This window comes from Podarcis gaigeae, assembly GCF_964106915.1.
Source record: "Podarcis gaigeae genome assembly, chromosome: 16".
Lineage (NCBI taxonomy): Eukaryota > Metazoa > Chordata > Lepidosauria > Squamata > Lacertidae > Podarcis > Podarcis gaigeae.
The window spans coordinates 17,437,005-17,457,678 of record NC_139693.1 but is presented as its reverse complement, the minus strand read 5'-3'; the positions used below and the strand labels follow the sequence as shown (position 1 = coordinate 17,457,678).

The window sequence follows — 20,674 nt, the reverse complement described above, 5'->3', positions numbered from 1 at the left end:
GTCAGAGAGCTGGGAGTCAAGAAGCCAAGGGTCTGCGGGTCAGGAAGTCAAGGTTCAAGGATCAGGAAGCAAGACGCCCAAGGCAGGAAGCGTGTTGCTGTGGCAAAGAGCCGAAGGGAAATCCCTTCCCAGCTCTTGCCACCAGGTGCTGTGAGTTACCAATCGGCCTCGCCTTGCCTCTTCAGAACAAACTTAGGAAGGTCCCAGTCCTGCAAAGTCCTATTGGTCACAGGGCCTGGCTGCTTTACGCACACCTGACACCTGGGGCATTTTGGGGGCAAAACCTAAGAACGTAAGAAGAGCCTGCTGGATTAGGCCAATGGCCCACTGTGGCCAATCAGATGCCTCTTCTGGGAAACCCACAAGCAGGACTCGAACTTGAGAGCCCTCTCCCCTCCTGTGATTTCCAGCATTGCTGCCTTCGAGTGTGGAGGCAGAGCACAGCCATCAATAGAGCTCTCCTCCATGAATTTGTTCCTTGCTGCTCTAGAGTCTTCTGAATCTTCTACCTTCTTTTGACGTTTTGTTTATTTTGCTTTCCAGTCATCTCCCTGCCTCCGCTCTTAATTTCTGCAGCTGTTTTCTTTTCAGCTTTCACCTCCCCTGGCAGTGTCCTGTTTGTTTAAGCTGTTTGCCTGAGCCAGACTCATCTTGCATTGGGAGTCCCTTGCCTCAGGGTCCTCCATGGTTCAGGGCTTTGGAATGGGCGCAGGGGAAGGACCTGTGGCCCTCACATGGCTGCTCCAACCGCCCTTCTCTCATATCCTTGACAATATTCATTTGTTTGTTGTTGTTGTTTTAATAACCATATTGCGTCTCATGAATTGGGTTTTGAGTCGTGGCTTGCCCTTGGCCACACGACGTATTATTTATATAGGGTTTTTTTTAATAGAAAAAGTATAATGCATTGATAAGCAAAGGAAGGCATAGTCAAATGCATAATCTAGATTTGTGGTTCCCGGGGTGGGTGATACTGCCCCCGGGGGGCTGTGGGATTACTTAGGGGGTGCTGCAAGCAAGGGGGTGGTAGAGGAGTGCTGGAGGTGAGCCACGGTGAGTGTATTGATCGCTTATTTACGATTGACCAGGCTGCAGCCTGGAGCGAAACGCCTTCCTCACTTTCAAAGCTATTTGCTTCAGTCACATTCATTTGTATTTATCATTCTGAGGTGTCACAAGTCATGGGATTGCCAATTATTGGTAATGGCTATTGATCTACTTACAAATTAAGTACCGTACATTTGTGGTAGGTGAAGGTTTTGGGCATGTTTGGTAAGTAGTTACAAATTTCCTTCACCCTTAAGTTTTCATGAGTAAGAATGTGTAAAAGTATTTTTCATGCGCTGTTTGGTGTCACTGGATCGAGGTTATGAATTTTGTCAGATTGAACTAAATAGTTTTAATTGGAGTTTGAATAAATGTGCAATTAATTGCCACTGCTTTGAATTTTATTGTGTTATTGTCTTCCTTAGTGGGTTGTGCGAACCGCTATTGTGAATAATGAGTTTTGTAGGATAGGGTTCAGGAGCACTGGGAATGAGTTTATGGAAACAAGATGGCAGGAGCCCAAAAAAATTTGGGAAGCTGTGATCTAGATTTAAAAAGTACCTTTCTAATCTTCCATTTCTATATTTCTCATGTTGATAATCCACAAAGCAATTCCATCTCTCCACATGCATTCATCGCTGCCAACACTTTTCATGAGCCATTCCGAAACAGATGGAGATTCCGGTCCTTCCATTTTCTTGCCCACACAATTTTTTGCACCCATCAAAAAGATAAAAGCATGGATTGAATGTTTTGAATGATCCCTTTTCTTTTTTTTATGTTACCGGTAGAAGGAAAATCAAAAGATTTCTTTTTGTATCTTGATCTCCAGTGTTTCTTTTTCCTGTCCATCTCTCTTTCTTTTTATTGTCCCTTTCTGTCTTTTTTTCTGATTCTCTTCTTTGTTTCTCTTCTTTTCTTATTTCTTTGGAGTCCTATGTCTGCGACCTTTATCCAGGTCCAGAGATTGTATACCCGTGGGAGTGGTAGATGGTTAATGGAGGGCCCTGGGTGAGAGACAGGGAAATGTCAGTTTCCCAGGTGAGAGCTGGGAGGAGCTACTGTCCTCTGTGGGTGGTAAGGGCTAAGAATTACTTTTAAGAGAGGACTCAAAATTCTACTTCTTCGATTTGTATTTTTTGCAGTTATAATTTTACTGCATTATGGATTTTTTAAAAAAAAATTCTTTTCAAAAAGATAAGAACCTGTTATAAGAAAAACTGCACCCTTCCCTTTATGGGGTACCCAACAGCCCGAATCGATTCCTTATGTAGGTTCACTATCGGTAGGAGAAAATAACAGAGGCCAACCAGAGAATATTGAGAAGCAAAGCAGCTAGTAAGCTTTATCTTTATTAAACTGTTGCAACAGGGTGCTCACCCCGCCCCCACGCAGGAGGGAGGAGGAACCCAGAACATTGGTGTGCAAGCTCTTATATAGATTTTTGAAATTGCTACCCTGTAGCTCAGGGCCACCCCCCAATACATCATATATACATCACTGAAGGGGTGGTCTACAGCAGAAAACCTGTCTGCCAGGATACCTTATAATGGTCACTGATTGCTTTTACCTGGGCATCCTGGCCGTTCTTTTGTGATGGTAAATACTCAGTTCCTGAATCCAGGCCACAGGCTCACCCTAGTCATACACAGATAGGCCCCTGAGACAGGATTTGTGAGCAAAGAGACTATGGGAAGGTTTTCCCATTTCCTTCTTCCTTGCAGAGAAACATTTGAGGTCAATTTGGGAGAGTCAAAATGGTTTCAGGACTGTTTTCCTGTACTGTTTCAGACGTAGTTTATATATTTATGTATATGTTTGCCTGGTACATTTCTGAGAATTTATTTTATATCTTAGTCCTTATATTTCTCATAACAGATCTTAACGTTATTTTCCACCACATTTCCAGTGACATTAAACAGGACCAGCAAAACAAAACTCCCCCTGGGGTGTTTGCAGGTTTTCAGTCTGGGGGTGCTTCTGGGTCCAACTCAGTGGCTAGAAGCACCTTTTACCAGCTGCGACTGGTGCAGCAGCTGCAACAATTCCTGGATCGGGAAAGTTTGGCCACAGTAGTTCATGCATTGGTTACTTCAAGATTGGATTACTGCAACACACTCTGTGTGGGGCTTCCCTTGTGCTTGATCTGGAAACTCTATTTAGTGCAGAATGCTGCAGCATGTTTGCTGACGGGAGCAAGACCCTGTCAGCTTTTAACACTCTGCTCAGAGATCAGCTGTGGTTGCCCATTTGCTATTGGGCCAAGTTTAAGGTGTTACCTTTAGTATATAAAGCCCTGGAGAACTTGAGACCAGTTTACTTGCAAAATCACCTTACCCCATATATGCCCACTCAGCAGCTTAGATATGCAGAACTGGCACAGTTACAGGTACAGATTTTGTAGGAAGTCTGTCTTTCCATGTGGCAGCATCCACACTTTGGAACTCCCTGCCTTTTGACATCAGTACACTTTTTGCTGTACTCTTTTCAGCTCTTGATAAAAGCATTTTTGTTTAGACAAGCTTGCTCAGATATGTAGACTCTTGACTTGCGTATCTATCCTTTTTTAATTTATTTCTGATTTTAAATCCTTTTAAACTGATTTTATTGTTTTATTCTTTTGAAAACTTATTTGTGGTATTTCACAATCAACCATTGTCTGGAATAATAATATTAATGAAACATTTATTGAACCACTTGTGAGGCACAATGAAATTCCTCTGGTTGTTCTTTTGCCTCCCCTGCTCCTCCCCTGCAGAGAGAGATCAGCTGGACTTACTGAAAGCACAACCATCATCCCCCCCCAAAAAAAATTCCCACGCCAGCCCCAAAATGACCCCCTGCGGTGTAAGAATTCACGAGAGCAAAGCAGCTTTGTGCGGATTAATGACCTTAAATAAATAAGTAAGTAAGTAAGTAAGTAAGTAAGTAAGAGTCTTTAGCCACTCTAATAATTGATTTGAAATGATCATAGCCTGCCTTTTCTATTTAAAATATTTCAGGATGGCTGGCAATCAGTCGATTAATAGCAGTACTTGAAGTAACAAATCAGTAAGACAGTCTAAGCAGTAAAATTCCTAAAAATAAGACGGCAGCATCACTCAAATATGTAACCCTTTAAAAGCTGCTACTTATTTGCAGCTGCTCAGTTATGTCTGGGGTGTGGGGAACTTGGGATTGGGGTGGGGGGCAGGGGGCAAACACCCCTCTCTCTGGCTCTCAGGACCCTTCCTGGGTGGCACTCCTTTCAAGCTCTTCTCTGCCCATCTCCTCAAGTGTGTTTGCTTTGCCAAAAAGTGAACTTGAAGCCATGTGCCAGGATGGAGAAGCGTATCTGTTTTGTGCAGAAGCCTCTTGGTTTTGTGTGGCTGGAACATTGCCTACTGTACAAGAGAAAAAGTTGCACCTGTTGCTCCTCCCATTTCCCATTTGGCCACACCCACTTTTGCACCTGGCCCTGCCCACACCTGACATGCAACCCCCTAGGAGATTCCCTGCAAGGGGGAATGCATTCTTTGGGCTGAAAAGGGGTTCTCTGCCCATGAGGATTGAAAGCAATTCACGTTGTCCCAACAGTCCTTTTGACTGCCCTGTGTGGTAGGCCAGTGTTGCTTGTGAAAGGGCTACCCACCTCCCACCAGCCCTTGGCATGGTGGCTGGCTGAGAGCTGGTGGGAGTGGCAGTGCAAAACATCTGGAGGACCTAAGGTTGGCAAAGGCTGCCTTAATGGAGTGCAGCGTTGTGCCCCAGATTTGGATATATCTCGTTTCAGCCTCCCCTGGGCCAATCCTGCTTTAGCTGCTTTTTAACAGCCCAGGAATCTTGGCAGCCAACAGCTCTCTGATCAGGTTTTGTCTTGTTGGCATTTTAAAACCGAATCGCAAAAAGGTCAGGCGTTCACCACCCCTGTCACAGGGGGGCCAGAAAGAAGCTTGAAGGGCCGTCAGACAGAATGAATGAATGAATCACACATCTGTTGTACTTTCTTTTTCTTTAAGTCACATTCTTAAAACTTCTAGGTTTTAGTTGATTTTAGTTCTGGGGTTCTTTGTGAAAAATGTGAGTGTGTGGAGTAGGGGAGCTGATTGGGTTGTGCTTTCTGGTTACACTTCAAGGAGTCGGAGTGTACCATTTGGAGATGCAAGCATGCATGTGGACTTGCGTATGCATGTGATCCAGTATGTCTCCATCCTGCCCATTTCCTTTAAAAAGTAGCCAGTGGTGGTGTAATGGTTAGAGTGTCCACCCAAGAACCTGGTTGATCAGGGTTCAATTCCCCACTGGGCCATCATGAATCTTGCTTGGATGTCTTTGGGCCACTCATTGCCTCTCAGCCTAACCTACTTCACAGGGTAGTGGTGGGGATTAAATGAAGAAAGGGGTGAAGAAAAAGGTGTGGGCATAAATGCAATCAATCAATCAATCAATCAATCCATGCATGGTACCCTTGAGTGTGGGCCAGGGCAGATCCACCCTGTTTAATTCGTCCCATGCATTTGTTCCTTCCCCAACAGACAACTGATGGACAAGGATTTGTTATCAGCTGTTGGGATTAGTCCTCTTGCTGGGGTAAAAGAATATGTGGAGTCTTTTGCAGAGAAAGTAATTCACAAATCATGCATTTCTAAGGGTGAGGAAGACCAGAACATTTCTAATGATGTCTAGTGAGATTCTTTTCTTTCGTGCTAAATTCAAATATGCAAAACTCTCTTGCGCCATCAAATTAAAAAATGTGGCTCTCATGATGCATCTTGCTGCATTTCTCTTTCTATATTATTTGCTCTTTATTTATTTGGAAAGTACAACCTTAGTACTGCTCCTGTGTTATGCTTAGTAGCTTTGATCATTTTTTTTTGTCTTGTTTGTAATTTTGATTTTATATTAAACAATTTTTTTAAAAGAAAAAGAAAACACACCTTTCGGACAAAACCTTTTTTTAAAATTAAAAAACCCCTCTTCTCTTTCCTCCTCTGCCCCCGCCAGCCCTTCTTCATAAAATACTGATGAAAGCAGCTCACCTGGCCAGGATGTTGTAAGAATTGCTCTGATCATGTTTGTGGAACACCTTGAACACTTGGTTGCCAGTTTCAGAGTGCCCACAAAGGATCTGTTTTCTGAGGCTGGTGCTGGAATTCATTGGTGGGAGAGGGAGAAGGTCAGCTCCCTGTTGCATCTCTGCATGAGTCACTGCTCCAGGTGAGGGTAGACAAATCTGCCAGTTTTGGTTTCTCTCGGTTTCTCCTTCTTCCAATTTTAACTGGAGTTTGCCACATTTGCGCACCAGAAATATGAAATCCCACAAGCATTTTGTGACACATCTCCTAAAATAAATTATTTATGTTCAGTTTTCCCTAAAGCACATCTTTGTATATTTTCATCATTATATGCAGCTTTATGCACCCTTTCTATAATTTTTACACACAGCTTTTTTTCCACTGTAGAATGCAGTGTGTGGACTGCAAATCTTGAAGGATAGCTGCGTTTCTGATTCTTGCATTGCTTCAGGAAGTGCAAACCAGGCATGTTCATATTAAATGTGAATGGGACCAAATACCTCCCCCATCCCAAGATCTAGGTTTGGACTCCAACAAGGAGGCAGGTCCAGACCAACCTTTCTCCTATAAACAAAACTAGTAAGGGGCATGTGGAACTGGGCTCCCCTGAGAGTGTGTGGATCTTATTGCTGCACATTTTGAAAGTACATCTTCTCTTGGGGAGGTAGGTGGTCTCCCATTGTTGTGTGTTTCTTTGTTTTGCAGCGTGAGAGGAGTTTGGGAAGCCATGACTGCAATTAGTATAGAAAGCACCAGGAAAAATAAATAAATCTGAATTTAGCTCTGAAGCAACAGAAAACTTTCAGGTCTCTAGAGGGCAGCAGAGAGCCATTCTGAACCCTTTCTTTCAGGAAAGCCAATGGAGCTGGACTGGAATCCAATATGATGGTTTGAACACACTGCGATATGAATGTTGTCTCTTTTCTCTCACTTTTGTCAGGGGAAGATGATAGAGAGAGAGGGTGGCAGACACAGAGGTCTAGTGGAGCTGAGTGGTAGGTCACAGATGAGGAGCCTTGAAATGTAAGTGGAAATCAAATGAGATGTTAGAAAGCTGCAGTAGATATATTTACGGAGTCCTCATATTTCTCAAGGGGTGGGGTAGGAAAGTCCCTCTCCACTGGGTAGTCTCCAAGTCCTCACTGGGCTTTTCTGGCCAGTAGTTATTAGCCATTAGAACATCTACATCTGAATAGCAAGGGGTGTTTCCTCCATGCCTTGTTTGTGAGCACCCAGGAAGCACCTGCCTTGCCCAGCCTTCTCCAGCCGGTGCCCTCTAGAAGTTTGGGCCCAACTCCCATCAGCTTCCAGCCTGGAACTTGTAATCTGGAGGGCACCAGGTTGGGGAAGGCTGCCCTAGCCTTTATAGAACTGTAGATCCAAAGGAAAGCATGAGGGAGTCATCTTGCCCGGTGGCTTTGTGTGATGTGAGGCAGCCCCTTCGAGCGCTCAGGCTTCCCTTACAGCGCGGCTGGGGCTGACTGGAGATGTAGTTGCACAACATCTGGAGAACATCAGGGATAGACCAAGCTGGGGGCCTGGATTCTGGGTGTCCGCAGCGAAAACATAACAATCCATTCTGTTCCAGAAATCCTATGAGGTTGGGACAGAAGACAGGGACAGCTGGGCAGTGGATGGTTTCCAATTTCACCCTTTGACCTGGAGAACTCAAAGCGCCTGGCCTTGAATGAAGTTCAGTCTGGTTACACCCAAGACAGATCTGTTTCTTCTTAACCAGAGAGATCCTTGCCTCTCTCTTTAGCCCCTGCTTCCTCCTGCTGGGCCCCTTGTGGCTAGCCTGGTTAATCTCCCAACGGAATGTGCCTTGGAAATGTGAGCGAACCAGTTGCACCCCTCTGTCTCCCTTGTGAGCAGTTTATTGGAAGGTGGGGAGGGCGGTTGTCCAGAGTTCAGTGGGGGGGGCACAGGTCCCCAGGGATTCATATCCTGAGTCACCTGCTGGGTCTCTTTGCACGCGCGTGCGCACACACACAGGGTGAGCACAGCTCCTGGGTTGGCCTGTTAAAAAAAAATCATCCGAGGTAAGGTGCAACCCCAAAAATATTTTTCCCGTGGGCAAAATTGGAGGATAAAACACATGTACAACACTGAAAAGTCTTTGGCTGGAGAGGAGCTCTTGGCTCCTTGTGCTGCTCTCTGGTTTTTTAATAGCACAAGCTTAATAACACTGGTGCACGGGAGAGCGGCTTTCTGGAACGAGAAACTGCAGAAGTCTCCCAAAGGCTGGAAGAGCGGCAAGCAGGGAGGGCCGGCGGGCAGAGAGAGAGAGAGAGAGAGAGAGAGAGAGAGAGAGAGAGAGAGCACTAGCCGTGGGAGGGCTTCAGTCTCCTTGCAGATTGAGCCAGCCTGCAAAATACTTGTGTGGGTGTTATTCTGTGGAGGAAGTGGAAGGGATATTTTCTTTCCCCTTTCCCCAGTCCCTCTCCTGTAAATGCTGGAATTCGAGGTCACCCAGTGCTACGTGTTTGCAGTAAGCTCTGGACTGATGAAAGGAAGGTTTCCCCACAAAGGGTGATTGAGTTACTAGCCACGATGGCTCTGCTCTGCTTCCACAGTCAGAGGCAGCTTCTGGGTGCCAATTCCTGGAAGGGAGAGGGTTCTTGACTTGGGTCCTGCTTATAGGTTTCCCAGAGGAGGCATCTGGTTGGATACTGTGAGAACAAGATGCTGGACTTAATGGGGGGCTCCCTTTGGCCTGATCCAGTACACTCTTTGTACATTCTTATAAGTTGAGAAACTCTTTCCACAAACTATGCTGATCGCCACTGGCTTAGATGGCTTTCAAAGGGGAGAGTAGTAGCGGCAAGAGATTTATTAGAGGCTGTTATTAGAATTGATGGCGAAATGAAGACTCCATGTCCAGGGGTGCTCTATCTCTGAATGCCAGCTGTTGTAGTAATTTGCCTTCATGTCATGCTTGCTTGCTGGTCATTGGAAAGCTGGAAACTGGATTGGGAAGACATTTGCCTGATCCAGGAGAACATTCCTTATGTGCTTATTTCCTTTCTATCCTCTCTTTCCTCCTGGGAGCTCAAGGTGGCATGCACTGCCCTTCTCCACCTCACCATTTTGTCTTCTCATCTGCCCTCCAAGGTATGCTTGACTGACAGCTGGTGATGGTCCCAAGGTGAGCTTCATGGCTGAGTGGGGATTTGAACCCAGGTCTCCTCGCCTGACACCCTAATCATAACACCGCAGGCAAGAGGAAACTGGACTTCTGGGCTTTGGACCCAATGCAGCAAGGCAATTCCTAAAAATTGAGGACGGCTTCTTTTCCTCAGAATAGAGGCCTCCTACCCTGCCTTGAAACCCGGCTTCCTTCTCTGATCCACTCGTCTACCGGCCTCTGTTATTAATAATTATTACTTGTGGATTGTGGGAAGTGGACCCGGGGGCTCTGGGTCAGAGTGGCTGCGTTTCAGGGGCACAGATCTGGCTTGTAAATATTTGGTTTCCGAAGTGCCACTGTTGCCAGCCTTGACCCCTCACAGCGGCAAGAGGCGCTCTGCTTAATTTGTAACTGGGCCCCCACTGCGCAAACAGCTCAGTGGATAATTAACCGAAGCCTCATCAGAAGCGCAGCTCCAGAGGGAAAGGTAAAAAAAAGCCCAGTTGCTGCATTTTTATTTTAAATCTTCATACTTTGCAAGTTCCTTTTTTAGGACCGGTAAGGAGCAGCAGAGCAAAGAGGACACTGCATCTGCCCCAGTCTCAGTCCCCACCATCTACAGCTGGGCAGCTCTTGGGTGACAGGGTTGCTGTGAGGTCTTGAGGAGTGGGCAGAGGAAGATGGAACTAGGCTCCAGTGGGCCAGTGGTCAGCAAGCCTATGGTTCAGTGGCAGAGCTTGACCATGAGCAGCACCTAGTGTTGAGCATAAGAAGAGTCTGCAGGATCAGGTCAATGACCCATCTAGTCTAGCATCCTGTCCTGACAGTGACCAACCCAGTGCCCCAATGGGAGGCCCTCCAGGAGGTCCTGAGCGTAACAGCATCTCTGCCCCCTTGTGATTCCCAACAACTGGTATTCAAAAGCATTGCTGCTTCTTGACCATGGAGGCAGAGCATAGCTATTGGGGCTAGTAGCCATCGATAGCCCTCTCCTCCATGAATTGGTCCAATCCTCTTTTGAAGCCATCCAAGTTGGTGGCCATCACTGCCTCCTGCGGAGTGGGTTCCGTAGTTTAACTCTGCACTGCACGAAGTGCAGAAGAAAACACAAGAATCACCTTCTGGATCAGGACAAAGGAGGTCCATCTAGTCCATCATCTTGTGCTCACAGTGGCCAACCATGGGAAACTTGCAAGCAGGACCCGAGCACAAGACCCCTCTCCCTGTTGTGGTTTCCACCAACTACTGTTCAGAAGCACTGCTGTGTCTGACCGTCATGGCTAGCTATCGTTGGCGCAGGTGCTGAGACAGGGAACTGTTAGCCCCATGGTGGTCTAGGAGAGGCAAGAGACACTGAAATCTTCATTTTGGAGCAGGGCCATTGCTCTGTGGGAGATAATCTGCTTTGCATGCAGAAAGTCCCAGGTCCACTTCCCAGGGGGCATCTCCACGTAGTGCTTGAAGCGGGTCTCTGCCTGCAACCCTGGAGAGCCATTCCTGCCTGTCAGTGCAGACAACACCAGAAGGCAACATCCTCTGTTCCTGCATCTACTTACTGCTTCAACACATTTTCAGTCTTTCGCTCAGGTCCTTAATCCAAGCTGAGAGAAGCGTGACTCAGCTACCAGAATAAATGATCTGCATAGTGCTAATTTGCATATTTCCTTTTTCTCTCCTTACACATTCTTCTTTATTTGATCATAAGAGGGGCACGGGCACCTCAGCCCCACTCTCAGCTAGTGTAAACCTTATTCGGACCTCCCCTCTCTGGCTTCTCAGCAGGCATTGACTGCCCACATCCTCCCAGGCTTTGCTCTGTGGCCATGAGGTTTAGAAACTTGAGTCCCATTTAAAAATGCACGGTTTGGAGGCATCGACTTTTGAGCACCCACAACCACTTCCAGGGCCTTGTCCCCCCAGAAGCTCCTGCAGAATTGACATAACCCTACAAGGCAGGGTGGAGTGGGAACCTTAAAGTATCTTCTCACATCCAGGGTTATCACACCCACCTCTTCATTCCCTCCTGCATAGCTTCAGCCTTCTACCTTGACTCTTTCCGATGCAGACTCCTCTGCCTTTTGAGCATCTATTCTCCAGCCTGCCTCCTTAAACTCCATCTTTGCTGTCCTCTTAATCTCCCTGTTTTATCTCTTTCTTTCTGCAATGCATCCCTGATATCTCCGCTGAGCTTGCCTTCCCAGCGGCAGCCCCTCTTATCTGTCCAGGTGATAGAAAGTAAGAGGTACTAGAAGGTACAGCATTCTCGTGGCGGGAATCTCTGCGGCTGTGCAGAGAGCTCTTGACAAATTGAAGGTGAGTGTTTAGGCGCAGCTTGAGGCTTTTTCTTTTTGTCTTGGGAGGATCAACTCAGCCCTTAACTTGTTTTGGCTCTAATGCCAAGGATGCGAAGATTAAAGCTGCCAGCAGATCGATTATTTGTAATTGATTTAACCTTTCCTCTGTCTGGCATTGACTGATCTTTAGATTTAAATGAAGATCCGGACTGTGAAACTTCTGTAAAGTTAAGGTGCCTATAAAGGCAACGATGGAACAGGATGGTTCCTCTTAAGCGGTTGGTGTGCGTGACCTTTTAGCGCAAAGGCCGTTATAACCATAGGCAGCCTTCCACGGGCCAGATGCTGGAAGTGGGTGGCACTGATGTTTTGGACTGCAGCTCCCATCTGCCCAGTCAGCTTGACGCTTGCATGATGCTTGGGCTGATGGAGACACTGGGGCTGATGGGAGATGTAGTCCAAAACATCTGGAGAAGGAAGGTTGGGGTAGGCTAATATTTAAGAAGCAAACAAACCGCAGAGCAAATATAACACCTTGCCTTCTCAGACTACAACTTCCATAATCCCTGGCCTTTGTCCAGTTTTGCTGATCAGTGGTGCCGGGGAGGGGATCCTAAGACTCATGTGCCTTGGCTGTCACTGGAGGGTGAAGAACTCAAGCTTGTGTTTTCTGCTGAAATCTTTTAATGTTCAAATTGGTATGGTACACAAGCAAAAGAGGGTTCAAAGTAACAACAGGTGCCGTGCAGTGCTAAACAAGCTAAAACACTGAAGCAGCGAATTACACTACATTATATGGGAAGGGGGTGTGCACAACTTTAGAGCAGCAAGCGGATGTTCCTTTTTAATGGTCAAACAAACGGGAGCTCTTTCTGGTGGTCTACACCTGAGCTGTCTGTTCACGCCTGTGCTGGTGTCTCCCAAGTCCTCGATGGTGGAGGGGGCATTAGTGCCAGCTCTGAATGAGACTGGGCGGTGGACTTCTCCTGAGAGGATGGGATGGGGGCAGGCCCGAGTAGTGCCAGAGGTGAGGCTGGCACAGGACCCGGGGCTGAAGTGGGTACAGAGCACCTGGGTGACGTCAGAGGGGATGGGGCAGAGTGCTGGGGCAATATGCCACTGGGTCCCTCCTCAGGACCCGACTCCTTGACCATAACTTCTCTTGGGGTGACTCCTCTGTTGCCACGCTGCCTGTTCCATCCTGCTGAGCCCTTCCCAACTCCACCCACAGCTTATCCTGACTTGGCCAGTGTCTCCTCGGGACTCATGGTGGAAGACATCTTAATCTTAATTTGCATGGTATAATCAAATCTGGGACATCAGAACATGCTTAGAGTAGGGACCAAAGCCAAGCAAGACAGCTCTAATCTCCACCCCCACACCCCGGACAACCTTAATGCCTTGCGTGTGATTCATCTCTCATTTTTCTCCTGCCTCCAACACGGCGGAGATATCCTATCTTCATTTCCAGAGGAGTGTGGCTGCCTTGATGGAGATGTCTTAATATCTGTGACTAGCAATCGTTGCCTCCCTGCTTAATCAATGCTCCTTACGCACTGACCTCTCTGGATCTCTGTGTTTGCCTGCAAGAACTGTTGTTGTCAGCCAGTTCCAGGGACTCATTGCAAGCCCCTCTCTCCGTCTGCCTTCCCCCTCCCGTTCAGCCCCTGGAGAGTTTCTGATGAGCTCGTTGCGTGTTTCATTCTCCATCAATTCCCACCATCGCGGCAAGGCAGCGGCAATTGCTTATAATAAAACATGTCTGTGGCCTAGGAGTGAGTGATGATGCGTCTTGCGTGTTCTGCAGCACTCTGGCGTCGAGGGCTTCTGCAAACAGAGTTGGATCGTGGTGCTGATCTGGTTGTGTCGTTCTCACATGGCACAGATAAGAACATAAGACCAGCCGGCCAGGTCAGGCCAATGGCCCATTTAGTCTAGCATCCTGCTCTCACAGTGGCCAATCAGAGGCCTGCGGGAAACCAGCAAGGAGGACTAAAACACAAAAGCTCTCTCCCCTCCTGTGACTTCCAGTAACTGGTGTTCAGAAGCATTGCTGCCTCCATAGCCATTGTGGCTAGTAGCTATTGGTAGCCTTAACTGCCACAAATTTATCCATTCCTCTTTTAAAGCCATCCAAATTGGTGACCATCACGGCCTCCTGTGGAAGTGAGTTCCATAATTTAACTATCTGCTGCATGCAAAAGTACTTCCTTTCATCTGCCTGAATCTTCCAACAGATAAGCAGCCTTTTTTGATTTGTCAGCAGCCCAGGGTGTGTTGTGGTTTGTGCGCTTGGTTCCTCTTTAGCGGGGGGCGGGGCTGTATTTTAAGCCGGGACATTCAGCTGGCAGTGCTGGCATTCAGCACAGTTTTACTCAGGAGAAAGAAAAGGCGTTAATCTAAAATCCAGTTTCTTTCTGCCAGCGGCCTAGAGGAATCTTAGGTGATTGATTGTACAAGTTTGGAGTGGTTAATTGACTAGATCTGCAAATATTTGTCTATGAAGAAGACAATATTTTTTAAAGATGAAAAGAGTGCTTTCTTCTGTTTTACATGGAGCCTGGATATGATGTGTCAGACATCATTATAGAAGCATTCCCTCTTCCTGTGTAGGTGAAGAAGAAAGGGATGCCTCTTCCCAAATGACAGTTGTTATCTATGGTTTTTAGACATAACAATAATTAAATTATCAACATTTTTTTGGGGGGGGGGAAGCCTGTTGTGGTGCTCCTCCTCCTCCTCCTCCTCCTCCTCCTCCTCCTCCTCTTCTTCTTCTTCTTCTTCTTCTTCTTCTTCTTCTTCTTCTTCAGGGGGTGCCTGGTTAGTCAATCCAAAGGATCTCAGGCTGTAATCCAGTCTTTATTTTTATTTTTTTAAATATTTTTATTAATTTTAAGAAATACAGAAAAAAGAATAAAGGATAGTTATAAGAAAATAGAATAGAAGAATAACAAATTTCCATGTTCTTTTTCCATCCAATCTAAAGGACTTCCCCACATCCTCCAAACCCTGCGTTCTCTGTCATATAAAACATCAGCAATTTGTTAACTTATTTCTAAACTTATTGTATCTTCCATTTTATCATGTTCCCTGATTTCAATTTTACTATAACCCAATTCTTGTATGCTTTGTATTAAACACAATAAAGTTATTTCATTATTTTACCTCTAAATTCTTGTGTCTTAATTTTCATTTCATTAACTTACATTTGCTGAAGCTAGAGTTTCCTGAAAGGTGCATTTTTTTTAACATTCATACAGCTTATAGTGTTTTTTCAAATAGTCCTTAAACTTATTCCAGTCCTCCTCAATTGTTTCTTCTCCCAAGTCTCGGATTCTGCCAGTCATTTCAGCCAATTCCATATAGTCCATCAACTGTGATTGCCATTCCTCCAGCGTGGGTAAATCTTGTGTCTTCCAATATTTTGCAATCAGGATCCTTACTGCTGTGGTAGCGTACATGAAAAAGGTTCTGTCCTTCTTAAGCACTCTCTGGTCTACCATGCCCAGAAGGAAGGCCTCTGGTTTCTTAGGTAAGGTAAATCTCAGTACCTTTTTTAGTTCATTATGGATCATTTCCCAGAAGGCCTTCACTTTCGGGCAGGTCCACCAGAGATGAAAGAATGTCCCTTCCGCCTCTCCACATTTCCAACATTTATTGTCAGACAGATGGTATATCTTAGCTAGCTTGACTGGGGTCATGTACCACCGGTATACCATTTTCATAATATTTTCCTTCAAGGCAGTGCATGCCGTAAATTTCAAACCGGTGTTCCATAACCTTTCCCAGTCTACAAACATAATGTTGTGCCCCACGTCCTGCGCCCATTTTATCATGGCGGATTTGACTGTCTCATCCTGTGTATTCCACTTAAGCAGCAAGTTATACATTCTCGAAAGTAGTTTACTTTTTGGCTCTAACAATTCAGTCTCTAGTTTCGATTTTTCCACCTGGAATCCAACCTTTTTATCTATTTTAAAGACCTCCTGAATTTGCGCATAGTGCAGCCAGTCTCGCACCTTAGTTTTCAGTTTTTCCAAGCTCAGCAACCTCCAATTGTCTCCAATTTTTTCAATTATTTCCCAATATTTAGGCCAATGGGCCTCCATGTTAAGTCTCTTACGTGCCTTGGCCTCCACCGGTGAGAGCCACCTCGGAGTCTTACTCTCCAATAAGTCTTTATATTTTGTCCAGACCATCAAAATTGCTCTTCTGACAATATGATTTTTAAACAATTTGTGCACTTTAACCTTGTCATACCACAAATATGCATGCCTCAGGCTGTAATCCAGTCTTTAGAGCTGGGCTGCGGTGCAGCCACTATTGCGTCCACAGTCCTGCTGCTCCTCCCATCTGGGGCAGAAGGCTGGGTGAGCAGGATAGGGATGGAGGATAGGCAAATCAATCAAGTGGTGGCAGTATGCCCAGTTCAGGATCCTGTGGATCCTGGGCTGACTCAGTTCATCTGTTCCACCATAATGGCTCATTTGGACTGGGGCTGATGGGAGTCCAAAACGGCCACGCTGGCTGGAGCTGATGGGAACTGTGGTCCAAAACATTTGAAGGGGACCTAGTTGGCAAAAGACGATGTAGAATCTTAAAAGGAAGGATGAAGCCGCAGCAGAGGAGAAGAGGGGGCAATGCTGTGGAGAAAGCCAGCTGGTTGATGATGGACTTGAGATTTGTGACAGACAGGCAGCAGTTCTTCCTTGAGACAGGATCAGGAGAGGGCCCAAGACAGTCCTTGGGGGGGTCTGCCTGAAGTTGGAGGCTGGAGGAGGGTGTTAAGAAGAGGTGGCAAAAGATAAGCTTGTATAAGAGAGGAAGAGGTAGGCATGAACGTCCAAAGCAGTGACTGGTCCAAAGCCACCCAGTGCGCTTCATGGCTGAGTGGACGTTTGAACCCTGGTCCTCCCAAGTCCAGTCCAGTGCTTGAAACCACTGCTGTACACTGGCTCTCAATGAAGGCTGAGAGTGGGGTGTGGGTGTGCGTGCAAGATGCAGAACAGCAGCCTTCATCGACATGGTGCCTCCCAGATGCTGCAGGACCCCAACTCCCATCAGCCCCTGCCAGTGTGCTTGAAGTCCTGCAACATCTTACAGGGCAGTGGGAATAACTCTGCAAAACAGCAACATGGAGATTCGGAGGGAACGGAGCCTTAACCACATCTCGCATTGCTCAAGTGCCTTATCCTCCATCGCTGCTAATTGTTGCCAACTCTATTACAAAGCCTGGCTGCTCAGGGGGGTGATCAGTTCGCTCCTGGCCCCTAAGCAGCTCAGTCGAAGAGGATGTGTGCTGCTCTCTTTGATGGGGTGTCGTCATCATTGGGGGGCCTGTTGGACGTTTTCTGGCCCTGCCACGAGCCCACCCCTGCCTGCTGCTGTTGCTACAGCCCAGAGGAGCAGTTGCTGAATCTTCATGGTTTAATTAGATTTCTCTGGCAACGGCATTACAGAGAAAACGGCAGTTCTTTCCTACCCGGAGGGCCAACAATCTGGCAACTAATGAAGAGGCAGAGGGCCAAGCGGGGAATTGGCTGGGAGTGCTTGCAGGAGAGGAGGGAGTCTTCCTTATGCAGGGATGCCTTTCTTCGGAGGCCTCCAGGCCCCAGCACATTTCTCCCCCTTCTCCAGGGGGCTTCATAACCAACCCTCTTGGAATAGGCACCTCTCTTGTTGCATGGATCTGACGAAACTCCTTTTCTTTCTGACTCAGCCTTCCGATTTGAGCATGCAACGGAGCCTATATGAATCTAGGCATATCCTCATAGTCCTAAGGACTAGAATCTTGATTTAAAACAGGTGGAGGGCACCAGGCTGGAGAAGCCTGGCTTAGATTGTCTGCTGCCTTCTATCTTTTTGGCCATTACCACAAACCAGTGGGCCTTCTCTCCTTCCAATTCCAGTGCCCAGTTTTCCTCCCTGAGTGCTGTCCTCGGTTGCGAGGCCTGAGGTTCACCTGTCTCTGCCTTGCCTTGCATTAATCCAGAGAGACAAAAGCGCTTAGGGAGGTGCTGGCCCGGATGGGCAGGTCTTCTCTGGGGCTTGTTTTTATTCTGCAGCTGTTCAATTCCAGACCACGGAGAGGATGGATTTATATATGAATTATGGAGCGAGCAAATTATTTAAAAATAAAGAATGAAGGGAAGCTTTTTATTGCCTTGGCTGCTGCCCGCTATGCCATTATTGGCAGCATCATAAAAAGAGTGGGGTGCGGGGAGAACAACCCGTCTTCGCATGGATTGCAAATTGTGGTGGTAATTGTAGCATCTGTGTGCGCTCGGAGAGTCAAAGCGTGGCCAGGTGGGGTGGCTTTGAGCACAGCAGTATGGGCATTATACGTGGCTGGCCGGCTGGCTTAGTTAATAGTTTTGGCTCTGAAGAGCTGGGCGTTCCGGCCTCTCCACCCCAACCTCCTACTAGCTCTGTAGTCAGACCAGATGGAGAGGAAAGCGCCTTGTTCCTCCTGGAGTGGGCCGCATCCCACCTGATTGTAGAATTGTACAGTTGGAAGGGACCACGAGGGCCATCTAGTCCAACCCCCTGCAGTGCAGGAATCTTTTTTGCCCCTGGGACTCAAACCCGCAACCCTGAGATTCAGAAGCTTATGTTCTACCGACTGACCTGTCCCTGAACCAAGGGCCCTCCACAGTCGTGTTGGCTGGGGCTGGCGACAGAGGCAAAGCAACCTGCTCCGGTACCCAGAGTGGCGCTTGTCCCAGGGGACATGGCATGAATCCTGGGGGGTGCTGCCAATCGAGGGACAGCATTTTGTCACACACCCCCTTTGGAATGGTACCCGGAGAGGACCTCCCCCCTCGGACCTCCCCCCTCGGACCGCCCCTGGCTGCGGAGAGTTTGCCGTCCGAAACAGATGGAAGGCACCAGGTTGGGGAAATCCTCAGCTGCCCTGCCCTTTCTTTCTTGTGGCTGCAGTGGTGGCAGAATTGCCACTGTGAACATAATTCCCATCCCACATTTGTAAAAACTTGATTCTTCAGTGTGGCAGCGCTTGCAGTTTGGAACTCCTTGCCCATTGGCATTGGGCAGGCCCCTTCGCTGTACAGTCGTACCTCGGGTTATATACGCATCAGGTTACATACGCTTCAGGTTACAGACTCCGCTAACCCAGAAATAGTACCTCGGGTTAAGAACTTTGCTTCGGGATGAGGACAGAAATCATGCTCTGGCATCGTGGCAGCAGCAGGAGGCCCCATTAGCTAAAGTGGTGCTTCAGGTTAAGAACAGTTTCAGGTTAAGAACGGACCTCTGGAATGAATTAAGTACTTAACCTGAGGTACCACTATACTCTTTTTGGCGCCTGCCAAAAATATTCTTTTTTAGAACTAAAAGGTAAGGGTATAAAAGGTAAAGAACCCCTGGACACTTGTTGTTGTTTAGTCGTTTAGTCGTGTCCGACTCTTCGTGACCCCATGGACCAGAGCACGCCAGGCACTTCTGTCTTCCACTGACACTTAAGTCAAGTCAAAGGCGACTATGGGGTGCGGTGCTCATCTCACTTCAGGCCAAGGAAGCCGGTGTTTGTCCACAGACAGCTTTCTGGGTCATGTGGCCAGCAGGACTAAACTGCTTCTGTTTAGAACTAAAAGCTTAGAAATTTGATGCAAGTTTTTAATTTGGTTTTAGTGTATTGTTATTTTAACTGTTCAGGCATTTAAAATTACTGTTAATTTTTTGGGTGATAATCTTATTGTTTTGTCTTTGTTGTAAACCATCTGCAACGGGTTGGCCTTGTGAGTTGCCAGCCTGCTTGCTGCACCTGCCCTCCTCATCCGCCGTGGCAGGCGTCTTGCCAGTTAGCAGATGTAATCAGAAGCGTACAAAAACGAGGTCTGGTTTATTTCTTTGCTAATGAAACTAATTCTATACTGCCTGTCACTCTCCAGAGAATATCAAAGTGGTATCTTGTTTTAAATTATATGCTCCCAACACACATACCCGAAACTCCCCCCCCCCCCATGGAGGCAATAATGCTTCTGAATAGCTGTGGCTAGAAGCCATAGGGGTGAAGAGAATGCTCTTGCGCTTGGATCCTGCTTGCTGGTTTCCCACTGGGGCATCTGGCTGGCCACTGTGAGAACAGGATGCTGAACGAGATGGGCCTTTGGCCTGATCCAGCAAGGCACTTCTTATGTTGACAAAATCAGTCTTACATTCTGTTTTAAATCTCCTCGAACTCCTGCATACCAGAGGAATGGCACTTGGGCACCTAAGCTTTTATGCACTGCCTAACCTTGAAATGCATGTGCCTAATAAGTAAATTAATTGAGATGCGTGGTGACATGTATCCAGGCCTGTGGGTGCACTGTGATTCCCCCAGTCCTGGTAGTTTCTGGGTGTTGGTATATGAGATTAGAGTACTAAGTAGTTCTCAGCTGCAGATTTTAATTTGCTCTCTCGGCCCCGTTTCCTGCATGTCTCAAGTTAGTCCTGAACGTGAGCTGGATTCTTCTGTCCTCGATTAGATGATCAAAGGGAGGCAGAAGGGAAGGGCTGGCATCCCTCTGATTGGATCTCCCCAAAGGGAGCAGAGCATGCAAGGAGTGCGTGCCCTCCCCAGCCTGGCTTAATTACTTCCCCATCTAATCATAAGTGGCGCAGTAATTAAAGCGCCACCGCCAAGAGGGAATGGCCTAGGGACAGTCTAGACGGCAATTTGCAGCAGTTTAAATGTGGATGCTGCTGTCCCAGGCAAGGCACATTTTCACCCCAACACCCCCCCCCCCATGAAACCGCTTGATATCTGCGTACCTGTTGGGTGAGGCTAATACCTTCCTCTCTCTTATTCTAAAGAATTCTCTTATTTTGCTCACCTTGCCCTCAAACATCAGATGGAGCCGAGGTGATAACAGGGACTTCTCTGAGCCAGGAAAAGTGTATGGTTGGGTTTATAATGGCCCAAGGCTACGTGCAAAGCGTTTGATGTTGGCCGCGAAAGCCAACATCAACTTTTATTATAAAATGATAATCATAAATAAAAAAGGAAGTTTCTAGCTCTCATTATTGTGAAAGTTGGCTCGAAGGTTCATGTGGGCAATCGATGCCAGAGAGGAGTGGCTGAATAAGTTTCTCTCCACAGTTCCTCTCACTGCCTAGCCAGGGAGGTGGGGGGACGATGGGGAGAC

The 20,674-nt window shown here is 47.1% G+C and overlaps 1 protein-coding gene across 10 annotated transcripts in view; it reads left to right on the top strand.

Moving 5' to 3' along the window:
* PC (pyruvate carboxylase) overlaps positions 1-20,674 on the top strand; it is a 260,561-nt gene that overhangs the window by 29,533 nt on the left and 210,354 nt on the right. Inside the window, exon 1 of one of the 10 annotated variants that reach the window (XM_083716614.1) lies at positions 7,047-7,124. The exons of the other annotated variants lie outside the window; for them this stretch is intronic. The gene's annotated coding sequence lies outside the window, so the exon portion shown is untranslated. Of the gene's footprint in view, positions 1-7,046; positions 7,125-20,674 lie in introns of those variants that run through there. 10 annotated transcript variants of the gene reach the window in all.